Here is a 17,365-nt window from a genome sequence, read left to right on the forward strand (position 1 = left end):
GGGCAAGACCAACAAGACTAATAATGTCATTTTGTATCTGGGTTCCATGGCCTGGCCTGTTGTCTGTAATTATCCTGCTGTGTAAACATAAATTCTCTCCTGAGAACTGCAGGGGCCACTTGCCACAGAGGAGCAGCGGGGATTGGATTGCTAAGCACTGTAGGTTTGGCAGAAGCCCAGCCCGAGAGATCTAACCTGTTGGCTGACTAGCAAGGGAAGGAGTTTGGTAGGTAGGCACAGCCAGGTTAATTCTTTTGCATCTTGTTATTCTTTATGTTCCTAAAAGAAATTGTGAATATGGTAACCTTGAAGTTGGCTGTTCAAGAGGATGAGGAACACTGAATTTGTGCCAGTAGTAGATCTGCAGATTGTTGCATAACTGGGGCTAGGATTTCCATAGTAGCTATACCACGCTACAAGATATGTACATTTGCCTTCGCTGGTGTGGCTCAGTTGCTTGGAGCATTGTCCTGTACACCAAAAGGTGCCGGGTTCCATCCCCAGTTGGGTCACATGTAGGAGGCAACCAATTGATGTTTCTCTCTTTCTTCTTTCCTTTCTCTAAAAATCAATTAAAAAAATAAATAAAAGATGTGTACGTTGGGGCTGAGGAAGACTCAAACAGACAATAGATTAAGCATGTCACATTTAGTGATACACATGTTTTCTTCTATTCCCTTTTGTTATATCCTCTAATTAATATACATCCAAAGGTTTCTTCTTGTTCTGTGTATAGAAATGAGATATAAAGAGAAGTCCTTTTAAAAGCTCATAAATGAAATAATATAGGTATAATATAGGTATAATCATAGTCTTTATTTTTATTTATAATTTATACTCCACACTTTTTGAAAAGATTTGAGAATATTATAGCAACTACACATTTGACACAGAATAATTAAAAGAAATCATTAAGGGAAAAAGAAAAAAGGAAGAACAGTTCCAGGTACCACTAACTTGGAATTATTTAGCTACTAAAGGGGCGTGCTAAGGAAGGGCAGAGAAATAATTTCCTGACTATAATCACAATAGTGAATTCTTTTGGCATGTTAGCACTTGTGCTACATACTTTACAAGCATTACCACATTTAATTGAGTGAGGTTGGTTAATGGTATCTTCCCCATTTCACAGCGAAGGAAACTGAGGCACAACAGGATGAAGTCATTTAACCTGTTGTCACTTATCTGAGAAGTAGTGGAACAGGGCAATTTAATTCATTAATGTCATTCTCTCCATGTGACTGTCGATGTGGAATGATTTTGTGGGTAATAAGATTATATTATTTTTTAAAAAGTGAGGATTTTGCTCTGGCTCTTTGATTCTAATATTCCAGGAAATTATTCTAAACAATGAATGCACTGTATAGGACATAGGCCCTAATTTTTTATGTTATTCTTTTGTTATCATTAAACCTGACAGTAGGGAGGTTTACCCCTGAGGACAGGGAGTTTTATCTCATCTGGGGGAGACTGGCTGTAGAATCTTGAGCAGACTCGGGCTGGGAGGGACCCTTGCTGCCGGCTGCATTTCCCCATTGTTCCTCTTCCTGAGGACCCATCAGGGCATTTCTCTCAAAGTTATTACTTCCCAACTCTTCTTCTGCCAAACTTCCAACCTTTCTGTTTCTAGTCTATACAAGAGAGAAGAGGGCACTGTTCATGACATTAAGACCTACTGTCCACCCAGCACGGACTGTGGCCTGAGTCATTCCTCCGAGATGGCAGGACCTAGAACTCTGTTGCCTGTGGCTCAGCCTTGGCCTCCTTCTCACGCTATTGCTCGCCTCACACAAGGAGTCTTTTATGATAAACAAACAGTGTAATCTTTGGGAGTGTGATGGTTTACCATTTCATGGTGAATCATAGGGAATGACAAAATATTTGGGGGTCATATTCTTTCAGAAAACGATGGCTGATTCATTGTCACTGCTGGAGTAACAAAAGGTTCAGATAGTTTATGAGAGGATGGTTTTCAGTTGGAAGCTGCAGTGGAAGATGTGTTTGAAGGGGGCGGGAGGTGGCAGGAAGAAGAAGGGGAATAAGGAGATGTTTCTTCTACTTTAGGAACCATTAATCTAGTTTAATTCATAACATGGAGGACTTGTGAATGAGGTTATGTAGCATTCAACTTTGTGTTTGACTCTGTATCTAGGATGTTGCCTGGCGCATGTTAAATACTGAGTAAAATTTACCAAAAAGAAAATTAATGTAACACATGTATTTTTTGTCTTCAGCTTCTAGGTTTATAAAAGACCTTCTAAATTCTTTTCACTGCCTGTTCCTTTGCTTCCACATAGGGCTGTACATAACCAGAATTCCTTAGAATTTTCTACCCAAGTAACTGTAATGGCTATATTTGCAGCACCCAAGCAGGGGTGCCTGGGTCTGTCCAGAGTCACTTGCCACAGGGAGAAAGTCTTTGATTCCTCATGTTTTATCTTAAAATCAAAAGAAAAATTTGTCCTCTTCTCCTTTGCATGTGTGGCACGAAAATAACCTCTTCTTCCTTCACATATCTGATAAAATTGATGTCCTAGAAACACATACCATGCTTAAGAATTGGCTTCTAGAACACCACACTGTCATCTACCTACATTTCAGTTTGAAAAACTATTCCAAGCCATTCTGGACAATTTTCTTTTCATGATAAAGAGGCAATTACATTTATTGTCTAATTGTTTGACAGAGCGTAGATTCGGACACCTTACCATGCCATTTGAATTCTGAAAACCAATACACGAATATAGCAAATTATTAGTAAGTAGTGAGCTGAAACAACACCTGAGGATATTTTCTTTCCTCAAGCCCACATATCCTGATCTCCAGAAACCTCAGCCTGCTCAGCCAGTCTGACGTACACAAATGAGGCTGCACTGTGGGCACGTTTCCTTGGCTGTGCTTTCCAAGTATCCGTGGTTACCTTACCCAGGTAGCCTGGCCTCCTCGGAGAAGTCCAGTTGTTGCAGGCTTATACAGCACAGGTCTGTGCCACAGCCTGACAGCTCTCCTAGTTGTCAGGGAAAAGGTCGGTAAACTCTTTTCCAACAATTAGCTGCTAATCAGAGAGTAGTTAATATTAATGTGTTACTCTATTCCAGGATTTTTTCCCTTCCCTTGGGATGTCTCCAAGGATTTCTCAGAGGCCTGATTGCCCCTCTCCTATTGATTTTTCAGCCACCAGCTCTGTCTTCTTGCCTCACCAGATAGAACAAAAGACAAGGGAGTACTTTTTTCACAGTCTGATCAAACAGAACCCTGAGCCCCTCGCTTGGTATTGAGCCAAGTGTCATCATCTGGTTCTAGATACTGTTTCCTGGTTTGGGAAGGAGGAACCTGACCAGATATTCAGTGGAGGGTCTTGAGAAGACACACTCTATGACCTTATCCACCCACTGCAACGGGAAACTCTCTTTGTAATGCAGGCATTAGCTATGAAACCGTCTCCCTGGATGGTAACCACCCTAAGGGTAGAAATGGGTATTCCTTCCTGGGACCCTTAGGTAGCCCACAGTGGGTAATAATAACAACAGTCATATGTAGAGAGCCCTACAGTTTATAAAGTGCTATTTCACTGTTTCACTTGATTATCATAATTGCCCAGCAAGGTATGTCCACAAAGGAAAATGGACACCATTAGCCTTAACTACAGATTGGAGAAGGAAAGAGAGAAGTCTAGAAAACATCTCCTATTTCATCCTGAAATGTCCCCACCTTTGTTCTTGTCCTGTACATGCATCTCAGTGTTTTCTGACTGATGACTGGTCCTAGGAAGTGGCTGTTGTTCATATTGGATTAATTGGTATTTGGGGGATTTTGCTATAGTGAAGGTTTAGGAGAGCTGCCTTCAAGCCCACAAAGAGGTGTGCATCTACTCTTTTCTTCTAGAGTTCAGTTCTACCTCTTACTGAGGCAGGGATCTTAGGTATGGACCAAAATACACCAACAGTTCTTGAACTTCTTCACCTGCCAGATCTCTCCTGACATGGAGATATGCTTCACAGAGTAAACCAAAAAATTCTAAATACTAGCATGTCTCTTTTAAATGAGACCAAGTCTGTCTTTGGCTATGGTACTACACTTCACAGAGTATCTGGTCTGCCATATGCTTGGCCATGTCACTGTTTAGCAAAAGAGGATGCTGAATGGATCTTGTTGTTTGGAACATTCTACTCACTTGGCCCTGGGCACTACTCTGGCTTCCCATCTGCTTCTGAGTACAGCCCTTGGATCTGATTCCAATTCTGAAAGGTCTGAGAACCACCCTCTTTGGGCCCTGACTCAACATTAGGTGCCTAGAGCTTCCTTCTTGTTGAGGAGTTTTCATTCCATTCAGTTGAACTCAACTCATTAGGCATTTTGAGAAATATGAGAAGAGTTATATTTTGGTTGATAGTGGACTTAGAAATAGGAGAACTCTACTCTAGCTAAAGCTATATGTCCTCGATATTATTTCTTTTCCCTCCATACCTCCCCACTGTCCTTTACCTTGCCCTTGGCTCCAGGTGGCTGACTATTATATAATTCATTAACGGGGTCTGTGTTCTCAAACTTACACATGGGTTTGACCAATGGAGGTACCTTGAGGGATATGGGAAAGTGATGTTGGAGTGTATTGCCCAGGATCTCTCTCTGAGCTTGTTTTGGGATGGGTAAGTCCTTTCCCTAAAACTTCTTTATGTATCCTTATCCTTTGCTGTTACTAGTCTTGAGACACTATATTATAAACCATGGTCCCTCTATACCCCATCCACATGGTCTCATTAGAAATAAATTCTCCTTGAATTATCCCAATTGGATTGTGACATTGGTTTTCTGGTGATGCTCTGACAGATAGTCACTTCATAGGACTAGTTGCCTCAAATATAAATTGACAAGTTTAAAGCAGATAATATTCCTTCCAGCTGCAAATGTGCTTGACAGTGTAGGGACTGCAAAACAAATCTCTTCTTTGGGAGCTTTGGGTCTCGTTGAAGTGATATTCTACATACCTATCAAATGCAGAATAGAACTGAGTGTGTGATTAGGGGGTAAACATGCTCTAAGAATTCAGAGATGGGTATGGTCAGTGCAAATTGAATGGTCAAAGGAAATATGGATCTGCCAAAAAGTTCTGCCCCATCTCCAAAGAACCATTTGTTGATGGGTTTTCTGATTTAGAGCCAAGATGGATGTTGTCTTCAAGGTTGTGTCAAGTGGTCAGTGAGGCTCAGTGGTTGAGCATTGACCTATAAACCAGGAGTTCATGGTGGTTTGATTCCCAGTCAGGGCACATGCCTGGGTTGCAGGCTCAATCCCCAGTGTGGGGTATACAAGAGGCAACCAATCAATGATACTCTCTCATCATTGATGTTTCTATCTCTCTCTCCCTCTCCCTTTCTCTCTGAAATCAATAAAAATATATTTTTTTAAAATGAACTTTTTTAAAAGTGGAAAGCCTGTTTTGGAGCTATTCCAAGGAGCCACACAATATTGGTTAATCTTAGGCAAAGCATCCTGGGAATGATTTACTGAACTCAGCCACCTGCCATGATGAAATATATAACTTCTAGGATTTCTTGAATTGAAATATTCTTTTTTTTTAAGTGTAGAAAAAACAGGATTATAGTTCAATATGAGAGGTTGGAGTTCTTAATTGGCATTAATTAGCGATACCTTAAATGTTTTATAATCTGAAAATAAAATCTTTTTTTTGTTGTAGGCTACTTCTGTTTTTTCCCTTTGACTTAGAAATATTAAGGACATAAACATTGACAGAATAAAAATATAATAATCACCCTAATAACCACCATACAGATTTCATAAATCCCCCAAACAATTGAGTCCACAGTGTACCCTTTCCCAGTTGGATAATTTTCCCCCACCAAAGGTAATTCCTACTCCCTCTTTCCACCTACCAGCCCCAATCTAGAGCCAGGCCAAGACAGAAAAATTGCTTTCCAACTCCCTTGGTGTAGAGAAGCCTCACTTTTATTGAGAGTAGGAGGTTATACTATAGCCCTTGGGGAGATTTTAGCTTTATGTGAACACTGCTTGTTCAGGCCGAAAAATCTAAAGCCCTAGGTTTTTATATTGGTTATTATCCTCATGACAGCCAAGGCTTCAGGGCTAACTTAGCCTACTGGATTCTGTCTGCTCTTTGGTTACGTTTTGCATGTTAGAGATTTTCCTTATATTCTTACTAGCTCATCTGTGCATTTTTAAAATAAAATATTTTAAAGATATATGTTCATGTAGTTTTTGTAGTAAGAGACTTTTTTTAAAAACCTGTTTACCATGTTGTGAAGTGCAGAAGCAAATGCACTCTACTTAGACTCAAAGACTACTCATAGTGATGCTTATATTCTCCCACCCCAAAGGCAAGATGACTGTTGCCTGAACTAATTATAAAAATAGGAAAATCTTTTACAGCCAAGAAACTAATTCAGCTAACCCACTAAGAATTTTTAAAAGAAGTAAAACTGCATTGCTGCCCGAGCACAAGAGTCAGTCCAGCTGCGGCCATAGCTCTTCCAACAGCCAACAGTGTCATCACATTTAATAGAGCAGCTGCCACCCCTGTGAGGAAGGGGCACAGCCTTGACCCCGCCAGCTGGCCTCACCATGAGCAGCAGCAATGGCAATGATCCTGGCAATGGGGGGAAAGGAAGGGTCTGGAACACCTCTGTTCCTCATCCTCTATCCACTTGGAGACACGGAGAAGATTCTTTTGGATGAACAACAAGAATTAGGAAGAATAGTTCACAAGGCGGTTCTCACGGCGACAGCCCTTCCCCACAGGAGCAGGGCACATTGTGTTTGATGTGGAAATGCACAGCAGCAGGGACCACCGCTCCATCAGAAGAGGTTGTAGAAGGAGAGAAAGAAGGTGATGCTTTGAAGAAAAGTGTAGACTGGGTGTCCGACCGGCCCAGTGAGCCTGGAGATGTTCTACGTAAGGAGTTCCACTGCAGGCCCCTCAATGTTGTTTCTTTCGGCATGAGCCAAAGAGGAGTCATGAGAAAGGGGATTTTCTCTGAATAATTGCTTAAGGTTTCCTTTCTCACTCTTCTTCTCATGTTCTGGCTCTGGGAATCGGCATCTACTTTGGAAAACGATGGTGTGAACTTCTGTCAGCACCTTCTGAAGGAACGAGAGCCCCTGGAAGAGCGTGTGACCCTGGAAGTGGTGTGTTGTCATCGTAGTTGATTTAAACTTGGGACCATTGTAAGCATGATCCAGCCTACAACCCTATTTTTACATATCCAAGCTCCAGTAACTCTCAAATCCAGGACTTTATTCAAACCTCATTCCCTTTTTGGCCTATAAGACACTTTAGAATTTTCTAACAGCGTTTATTGATGTTTAGACATTTGAAAGGGCTTCTTCTCTGCAAATGGCACAAGCAGATAATAATTCTGCCCACAATGCTATTGTCTCCTTTTACTATCACCAGACTTAGACCTGCACCATTCATGGTATAACTTTCGCTCTTGCAAGATAACTACATCTCTGTCTTAAAACAAGATCAGGATAGCAAATGATATGAAAACTTTGCTATTTTGTTTTGTTTTTTAAGGCAAAGGCAAGCTTCCCTAAGCTTAAATCTATAGTTATTCAAAAATAGATTTGGAGAAACCAAGATGGTGGCATAGGTTAACACCGGAGATTGCTGCCTCGAACAACCACTTCAAAAAACAACTAAAGATGGAACGGACATCATCCAGAACCACAGGAAGGCTGGCTGAGTGGAAATTCTACAACTAGGAGGAAAGAGAATATCATACCCAGACTCAGAGGAGGCACAGTGCTGAAGTGAAATACTAAGGTGCGGAGTGCACACAGAGCGGGCTGGAGGCGGAGGGCGCGGTTGTTGTTTTCAATCAGGAGGGAGTTTCAGACTCTGAGCTCCAGATCCGGGCGAGTCTCTAGGGACCCAGACTCAAACAGGAGAAGCGGGACTGTCTGGCTTCGGTCGGAACTCGAAGGCAGCTTTCTCTCCGAGGTTTGCAGCGGTTGCTGGGACTCTGTGAGGCAGAGCCCCTAGGGTCGGAACTGAGAGCAACCATAACTGCTCGCTCCGGCCCTCCCTGTAAACCCCCAGGGACCTGCCCGCCCAAGCCCTGCGCATAGCCATTTGCCGGATAGCGTCAGGCAAACGCTAGATTAGCACCGCCCTAGAGACCCAGCACAGAAGCTCTCCCACTGCAGACACAGCTGACTCTCATAGCCAGTTAGCCTAGAGGTCAAATCACCCCCAGTATTGCCGACAACAATTAAGGCTTAAGTACAACAGGACTGTGCACGAAGACCACTAGGGGGTGCACCAAGAAAGCATAAAAGATGCGGAGACAAAGAAACAGGACAAAACTGTCAATGGAGGATATTGAGTTCAGAACCACACTTTTAAGGTCTCTTAAGAACTGTCTAGAAGCTGTCGATAAATGTAGTGAGATCCTCAAGAAATCTAATGAGACCCTCGATGTTATGATAAAGAAACAACTAGAAATTAAGCATACAAGGACTAAAATAACGAATACTATACAGACTCCCAACAGCAGACCAGAGGAGCACAAGAATCAAGGCAAAGATTTGAAATGCGAAGAAGCAAAAAACACCCAACCGGAAACGCAAAATGAAAAAAGAATCCAAAAATACGAAGATAGTGTAAGGAGCCTCTGGGACAGCTTCAAGCGTACCAACATCAGAATTATAGGGGTACCAGAAGGAGAGAGAGGGCAAGATATTGAAAACCTATTTGAAGAAATAATGACAGAAAACTTCCCCCACCTGGTGAAAGAAATAGACTTACAGGTCCAGGAAGCGCAGAGAACCACAAACAAAAGGAACCCAAAGAGGACCACACCAAGACACATCATAATTAAAATGCCAAGAGCAAAAGATAAAGAGAGAATCTTAAAAGCAGCAAGAGAAAGAAACTCAGTTACCTACAAGGGAATACCCATATGACTGTCAGCTGATTTCTCAACAGAAACTTTGCAGGCCAGAAGGGAATGGCAAGAAATATTCAAAGTGATGAATACCAAGAACCTACAACCAAGATTACTTAATCCAGCAAAGCTATCATTCAGAACTGAAGGTCAGATAAAGAGCTTCACAGATAAGGAAAAGCTAAAGGAGTTCATCACCACCAAACCAGTATTATATGAAATGCTGAAAGGTATCCTTTAAGAAGAGGAAGAAGAAGAAAAAGGTAAAGATACAAATTATGAACAACAAACATGCATCTATCAACAAGTGAATCTAAGAATCAAGTGAATAAAGAATCTGGTGATCATAATAGAATCAGGGACATAGAAAGGGAATGGACTGACTATTCTTGGGGGGGAAAGGGGTGTGGGAGATGCGGGAAGAGACTGGACAAATATCGTGCACCTATGGATGAGGACAGTGGGTGGGGAGTGAGGGCGGATGGTGGGGCGGGAACTGGGAGGAGGGGAGTTATGGGGGGAAAAAAGAGGAACAAATGTAATAATCTGAACAATAAAGATTTAATTAAAAAAATAAAATAAAATAAAAATAAAATAAATAAAAAAAGATAAAAAATAAAACAAGACTGGAGAGCATTATGCTAAGTGAAATAAGCCAGTCAGAAAAAGATAAATATCACATGATCTCGCTCATTTATGGAATATAATGAACAACATAAACTGATGAGCAAAAATAGATCCAGAGACAGAGAATCATCTATCAGAATTTCAAAACTCAGAGGGAAGTTATGGGAGGGTGGGGGTAAGGGGAAGAGATCAACCAAAGGACTTGTATGCATGCATATAAGCCTAACCAATGGACACAGACAACAGCATGAGTTGGGGGCGGGGGCGTAATGAGGGGATAAGGACACATATGTAATGCCTTAATCAATAAAGAAATTTTAAAAAATGAAAAATAAAAATAAAACAAGGGAAAAAACACAAGACACAACAATTGAATTGTTAAAAAAAATTATTATCCTATATAATATAATGCAATCATTTAAACTGCAGATTGTAATATAGAAAATCATTGATGACATAATTTAATGCGTTTGGTATATACTGATCTAGCTATGTAAAGTATGAATGCATATGGACCCAAACTCAAAGGATGTGTGGGTAAATGGATAGAGGGTGTGAAAATTGCACATTTTTTATTTTTAAACTATCCCTCAATATTATCACATTTGTTTTGCAGCCAACAAAAACAACATACATGCTATAGTGTAGAAAAGGGGGTAGGGCAAAGTTGGTGGAGAGCAAGACCACCAGTCCCTGAATTAGTCTGTGGTATCATTGCTCCCAACATTTCCTTTGCTGTCTTGTTTATACCATGAGAGACTAGAGAATGTCTTAAATGTCAGAGAATCACTGTCTTCTCTAACATCCAGGGCTAGCATAGAGCAGGATGTCAACTAGGTACCTATTAAATACTCAGTTAATTCTTACTCAAGTATTCAATTAATATATTTTAATATTCATGCATAACTTTTTACTTTCACAAACAACAACAGCCATTACCCCTTCTAGATACAATGTAGATACATGGGTTTCTCATCTGAAAGTAAGAGAAATATCAGAGAGAGAGAGAGAGAGAGAGAGAGAGAGAGAGAGAGAGAGAGAGAGAGAGAGAGAGAAAGAAAGAGAAAGAATGAGAATCTCTATGATCAATGCTCTGTATCACCAACATACTAGTAACTGCAAGAAGCAATGCTTTATATAAATGTGTACTTTGAGGTGAGTGGTTTGGGAATGTTTGTTTGGAATGTAATACATGTGCATGTTCTTGGATTTATGGGACACAATTTCCTGTAGTGTTAAGGTGATGCTATTCAGAATTTTTTAAGTCTAATAATTCTATTTTTTAGAAATGCATCTGTATGTGTGCCCCCAATCCATAGATATTTCTTATTATCCCAGCTTTGCCATGAGATTGAAAGCAAGAGGAGATAAGCTGTTCTCAGCATATACAGATCTCAAATCCCAAGGCCGGAGGAAGTGAAAGAGAGATTGGAAGAAAGACCAAAGGGAGAAATAATCCCCATGCTGCAAACATTTGTTTGATAAAAAAAAGATCCAGCTGTTGGCAAGAAGTGGTGTTTTGTGAGGGCATCATAGAATCAAAGGCTTATATTTCAAGTAGATGTTCTTTCTGTAGCACAAACATGATTAAGGGTAATGTAGTGTTATTTCAGATTTTCATTATTTATAAAAGGAAAGCCAATAGTGCCAGACATGCAAGAACAAAGCTAAATCGGCTTCCGAGGCCTTCTGGCTCTTAAATATAAGAGAATATAATAATTGAGCTGTTTATTTGCCATGTTTCATATGTTTTCTTCTTAGAGGAAAAACACAATAGAGCTTTTTTTTTCCTTTCAGAATAGTTGGTTTTAGTGATATGGATTTGGTTTTATCTAATCCGCCCCTTCTCTTCCCCAGGCCATTCATTCTGTCTGCCCAGAGAATCAGAGCTGCTCTTGTTTTTATAGATATTCAAGGCTGCCCCAAGCTTTGCATGCTGCCCCTACAGAGAGGTTATAGTGGAGAAACCAGGGGAAGGAGGTGACATAAAAAAAACAATAAAATATATCAGCACCTTAAATACCACATGATTTTATTTACATGTGGAATCTAAAGAATAAATGAACAAACAAAATAGAAACAGATTCATAATACAAAGAACAGATTGATGGATGCCAAAGGGAAAGGAGGTTGGGGGCTGGATGAAAAATGTGAAGGGATTAGGAAGTATAAAATGGCAGTTATGAAATAGTCACAGGGATGTGAAGTACAGCGTAGGCAATCCTATATAATAAAAGCCCAGTGACCGAAACGCTGGAAGGACCAGAATGACCAGAGACCAGAACGACCATGGCCCCTCACCCCGGCTGGCTGCCCCGCAGCGAGTGGTTAGGGGTGATCAGGCAGACAGATGAGCAGTTAGGGGTGATCAGGGAGGCAGGCAGAGTGGTTAGGGGCAATCAGGCAGAGGCAGTTAGGGTGATCAGTCAGGCAAGCAGTTAGGGGCTAGTGGTTCAGGTTGCAAAAGGGATGTCCGACTGCTGGTTTAGGCCCAATCCGCAGTGGGATCAGGCCTAAACCGGCAGTCAGACATACCCCGAGGGGTCCCAGCTTTCGAGAAGGTGCAGGCCGCACTGAGGGACCCCCTTCCCTATGCATGAATTTTGTGCACCAGGCCTCTAGTATAGTCAATAGTATTGTAATAACTATGTGTGTTGCCAGGTGGGTACTGGACATATTGAAGGGAACACCTTGTAACCTATATGATTGTCTATCCACTGTGTGGTACACCTAAAAGTAATACAAAATAGTGTTGAATGCAAACTGTAATACTACTAATAAAATATCAGAGTCTTAAACCACTAGCTTCTAAAGAGGGGTATGAAAGACCAGGCTATGTGTCAACCACATCTCTTTTGTCAACTTTCTTTCCTTTCCCTCTGAGGCACATTACCTGGATATGACTGAGTCTCCTTGGCTTGTCACTGGCTGCCCTTGATGCTCAGTTTTTTGTAACCTGTCCCAGGGATAAAACTACCAGGAGAAGAGCTGTCCTACATTTGCACCTCTTACAGGTGGCCTGGGTTGAGGGAAAGCTGTGGTACTCTGTCTGTGTCTGGATATCAGGGCACCCTACACTTGTGCTAAGAATCTGGAGTGACATGTGCATAACGAGCAAAGCCTTCCAGAGATGGTGGGTCTTGGTGTTGTTGCATCTGGTACAGAAGAGGTAACTTAGAGCCAGGGAATCAAAAAGAAAGAGGACTTCAAAACACTTTATCTGAAGCACTGCTGTATACTATGGCAATATTTTCATTGAGTAATTCTCAGAAATTATGGAAACTGTAGTGTTTATAACTTTCATTCATTCAGCCAATATTTGGTGAGAACCTACTTTGTGTCAGGCAATTAGTGCTCAGAGTTAACAATGCAAAAATAATAATTAATAGTGATAATAAAAGCTGATATCAAGTATTTTCTGTGAAACTTATTTCTTGCTTATTATAGATTTTATTTTATAATCTTTATATGTAGATAGTATTATCAGACCCATTTACAGATGAGGATATTGAGGTTTAGAGAGATGGAAAGGTATTATATCCTACAGCAATATTTATTGAGCATCTTTTATATGCCAACCATTGTGCCTTTTGTTGGGAGTATGGTGGTAAGCAATAATTTGATCATAATTCTCATAGAATTTAAATTCTGGTGAGAATAGATAGACAATAAGCAATTAAATAAAATGAAAGTTGAAGCTAGAGATACATACCATGAAAAAAACAAAACTTGACCATGTGATAGGGACTGATAGACAGCCAGGGAGGGTGGGACGAATTAGCTACTTTAGATACAGGAAGATTTACTTAAGAAGGTGACATTCGCCGAAGCCGGTTTGGCTCAGTGGATAGAGCATCAGCCTGCGGACTGAGAGGTCCTGGGTTCGATTCCGGTCAGGGGCATGTACCTGGGTTGCGGGCACATCCCTGGTGGGGCATGTGCAGGAGGCAGCTGATCGGTGTTTCTCTCTCGTCGATGTTTCTAACTCTCTCTATCTCTCTCCCTTCCTCTCTGTGAAAAAATCAATAAAGTATATTTTAAAAAAAAAAAAGAAGAAGAAGAAGGTGACATTCAAGCCGACACTTGAATGAAAAGGTGCCAGCCATGTAAACCACTAGGGGCAGAGCATTGCTGGCAGTGGGGATAGCAAGCACAAGGGCTCTGTTGGGATGAGCTTGGTGCAGCATTTGATGAGCAGAAAGAAGGCTGGTGTAGCTGGAGTCCAGCAAGCAAAGGGAGAGGGACACATCTTGAGCAGCCGTAGGACCCTGGGCCACACGCTGCTAAAGCCTCTCGCGAGTCCTCTTCCTTCGAGCTCATTGAGCATCTTTGGGGGCAGCAAATGGGGAAGAACCAGACAGTCTGCTGTGCAAATCAGATTCCTTTGTTTTCTCCTATACCGGTGGTCGGCAAACTCATTAGTCAACAGAGTCAAATATCAACAGTACAACGATTGAAATTTCTTTTGAGAGCCAAATTTTTTAAACTTAAACTATATAAGTAGGTACATTGTTATTAACTTAGTTAGGGTACTCCTAAGGCTTAGGAAGAGCCATACTCAAGGGGCCAAAGAGCCGCATGTGGCTCGCGAGCCGCAGTTTGCCGACCACGGTGACCTATACAAAGCACAATTCTCTCTTAGGTCCAGACTTGTCCTCTGCGTCTTGGGCTGTCCTGGCCCATTGGAAGTTGAGGCGGAGCCGAGTACCAGGAGGAGCACGGTCTTCTGGTTCTCTTCTGGATTATTCGTCAATACGCATGGCCCTTTTGAGTTCCTCTCTAGGCTCTCCTAAAACAGCCCAGGCCAACATCGCTGACAAAATATGCCATTTTCTCCCTAATCTTTGCCACATTGCTTTCATGGGCACCACCTTTAATTTTTCTTACTCAGCCATCCTTGATTCATCCTTCTCTCTGACTCACTGCCTCTGGTAGAATGGCCATTACGCATGTGGAAACACAGAGATTTGAAAGGTCCTCAAGTGATCCATAGGCACCTTAACGTTAAAAAAGTATAAACGTAATGATTGCATGTGTTTGGGCTTTTATTCTTGCTCTTCAGCTTTGGTTATTGATGATCACTAGAAGATCTTATTCAGCGCAGGATTGAACTACTATTTTATCAAAAGGTATCACATACAATTTATCATAGCATTTAACACGTGTTCTGAGAGTGGTGGTTTTTCTTGCCTATTTCTCTCCACTATGATATAAGCTCCACAAGGACAGAGCCTAGATGAGTCTTGTATACTATTTTGTTTCCATATTCCTGACCCATAAAATAGATACTCCATAAATACCTACCAAATGCTTAAGACTACAGAGAAGGAGGTAAGGCCTAAGAAATATTGATAGAAGGAACCTACCTTCCCTTCCCTTACTTGATAAGTGCTGTTATCTCAATCTCCCTCACCCCCATCTCTTCTCACCACATACACATCTCTCTTCACGGTGTTTTGCACACAGTCAGTTTATTTAATAAATGACAACTAGCTAAATCTTGTCCCCATAAAACCTGTGCCACACAGGGGCTTCTGGAGTAGAGTGGGAGATCAATGAATAAAAGGTATCTATCTGGACGGTTTAATTTTAGCCTGAAAGATTTATCTTGAGAACTTGTCAGGACCAATGAAAGACATTTTGAAGTGAAAAATCAAGAGATTAGTAAAAACCAGTACCAAAGCCACATATTCCATTGGGTTTCAAGCAAATTCAGAAGCAGTGCTTCATGTGTGATAATTTCCAGCTGCGATAAGTGTTTAAAACAGCTTCAGAGGAGGATGGCCCCATGGGAAGTGTGAGAGGTGATTATAGGTGTGAGAAATGTGTATACTGAAGTAGAGGGGAGCAATTCAGAGTGTGTGGAAATTACTTTATCTGGCTGCATAGTTTCCACTAGAACAGACTTTCTCAGCCTTGTTCCTATAGATATTTGGGTCCAGTTGACTCTTCACTGTGGGAGCTGCCTGGTGCATTGTAGGATATTCACCAGCATCCCTGGTCTCTACCCACTAGCTGCCAGTAGCCATTCAGTGATAACACAAACAGTGTCCACATGTTGTCAAATGTCCCCTGGGTCAGAATTACCACTGGTTCAGTACCCCTGCTCTAGGGAAGCATCTGGGTCTGCTGCTCTTTCTAATTACCCAACAAATGTTGCTGACCCACCGATTGTCCTCTTAAATCTGCACATGTTGGATATAGATTCTTCCCAGTTTCAGAACCTTCTGTTTTTGGAAGCTGCCCTCACCGATGTTGTGTTGCCAGGCTCAGAAGGTTGTGATGCTGTTGTCGTTGGCTTAGCAGCATGGGGTGTACAACCTCGGATTCCATGGGACTATGCTGAGAAGGGTCCAATTGGACGGATGCCCAGAGGAGAGGGAGAATGCACAGTGAGCTGGTTTAGGCAGTCATTTAGGACTGCTCCACTTCTTGGGGTCTCTTTTAATTATTTTTTTCTGGCATGCATATTGATCGTCCTTGAAAAGAATTTCATGTGAAAAGAAGGCTTAATGGTTTCAAAAGGGCGGCCCTTGGAGCGAGCTCTCTTCTGCCCTCCTTGATGGGAACACCCACCGCTGCTCTTAAACTATTCACTGCCAGCTTATCCATTGGCCTACAGGATCCACCCAGGAAATTTAAAGAAATTATGGTGACTATTGAGCTTCTCTACCCCTGGGAGGCATCGATGGAATCGGGCTTCTCAAATTTAGCCTCTGGGATCCCTGATCAAAAGACTTAAGCAAGGAAACCAACCTGCTTTCCTTCCTCTCACTGCCTCTGAGATGGGCTGAGGGAGAAGGCTATTCGCAATATGAAAGACACAGATTTGCCCAAAGAGAAACCACAGCATGACTATTTTGATTTTTTCTTTATGAAAGGATTTATCTCAGTGCTCCAATATAGTGAAATATATTGGGATTATTTAATATTTGAAAATGTATTTTCTACATGTTTTTTATGTCAAGAGAAGTATACACATTAGATTACAAGTGTGTGGTTTTTAATGTTCTGTTCAATTCTAGAAGTGTTTTGGCTTGTGGTTCATTGCATGCATTTTCTCTGATGACACAAAATTTCCTTTTTTTTAAGATCTTTTTTTAAAAAAATATATCTATTTTTTTTTTCAGTTGATCAGCAGCCTAGCCAGGTTCTAGCCAGGTTCTCTAGCCAGGTTCCATCTTTTTTTTTTTAATATCTTTATTGGTTAAGGTATTACAAATGTGTGCTCATCCCTCCATTAACCCCCAACCCCCCCCCCCCCCCGACTCATGTTCTCATCCCCCTGTTGTCCATGTCCATTGGTTTGACTTATATGCATGCATACAAGTCCTTTGGTTGATCTCTTCCCCTTACCCCCACCCTCCCCTACTTTCCCTCTGGGGATTGATAGTCTGATCGCTGTTTCTCTGTCTTTGGATCTGTCCCTGTTCATCAGTCTATGTAGTTCTCTATATTCCACAAATGAGTGAGATCATGTGGTATTTATCTTTCTCTGACTGGCTAATTTCACTTAGCATAATGCTCTCCAGTTCCATCCATGCTGTTGCAAATGGCAATAGTTCCTTCTTTTTTACCGCAGCATAGTATTCCATTGTGTAGATGTACCACATTTTTCTAATCCACTCATCTGCTGATGGGCACTTAGGCTGTTTCCAAATCTTAGCTATGCTGAATTGTGCTGCTATGAACATAGGGGTGCATATATCCTTTCTGATTCGTGTTTCTGGTTTCTTGGGATATATTCCTAGAAGTGGGATCACTGGGTCAAATGGGAGTTCCATTTTTACTTTTTAAGGAAACTCCATACT

At 41.4% G+C, this 17,365-nt stretch overlaps 1 protein-coding gene and 1 pseudogene across 1 annotated transcript in view; both read left to right on the forward strand.

Annotated features, from left to right (window-relative positions):
• The window catches only part of PLCXD3 (phosphatidylinositol specific phospholipase C X domain containing 3), a 135,203-nt gene that overhangs the window by 62,085 nt on the left and 55,753 nt on the right, over positions 1-17,365 (forward strand). The window lies entirely within an intron of this gene.
• Positions 6,601-7,181, forward strand: LOC132232517 (BCL2/adenovirus E1B 19 kDa protein-interacting protein 3-like; annotated as a pseudogene).

This window comes from Myotis daubentonii, chromosome 4 (genome assembly GCF_963259705.1).
Source record: "Myotis daubentonii chromosome 4, mMyoDau2.1, whole genome shotgun sequence".
Taxonomy (NCBI): Eukaryota; Metazoa; Chordata; class Mammalia; order Chiroptera; family Vespertilionidae; genus Myotis; species Myotis daubentonii.